Source organism: Bison bison, unplaced genomic scaffold, assembly GCF_000754665.1.
Source record: "Bison bison bison isolate TAMUID 2011002044 unplaced genomic scaffold, Bison_UMD1.0 scf7180017864503, whole genome shotgun sequence".
Lineage (NCBI taxonomy): Eukaryota > Metazoa > Chordata > Mammalia > Artiodactyla > Bovidae > Bison > Bison bison.
The window spans coordinates 1,415,158-1,415,426 of record NW_011495061.1 but is presented as its reverse complement, the minus strand read 5'-3'; the positions used below and the strand labels follow the sequence as shown (position 1 = coordinate 1,415,426).

The window sequence follows — 269 nt, the reverse complement described above, 5'->3', positions numbered from 1 at the left end:
GGGAGGGAGGAGATGAAGCTTTCTTCTGGGCTGTGCTACGGATTAGCTATTGTGCCTGTGTTGATTTGTTCCTTTCTTCCCTTTTTCTCCCCTCTTTGGTCAAAGATTCAGCAAATTTTGTCAGGAAAAAAGGAAATAAAGAACTGGCTTGCAGTGTTGGAGCTGATGGCACTTGTTTTCGGAGCCTGCAGGGGGCTGGCTGCGGGGGAGGAAGGCTGGGTGCAGGCCTCGGCAGGCCCACCCCATGGAGGCCGGTCCTCCACCCATTC

The 269-nt window shown here is 53.9% G+C and overlaps 1 protein-coding gene across 1 annotated transcript in view; it reads right to left on the bottom strand.

Annotated features, from left to right (window-relative positions):
- The window catches only part of PTPRN2 (protein tyrosine phosphatase, receptor type, N polypeptide 2), a 373,453-nt gene that overhangs the window by 15,941 nt on the left and 357,243 nt on the right, over nucleotides 1-269 (bottom strand).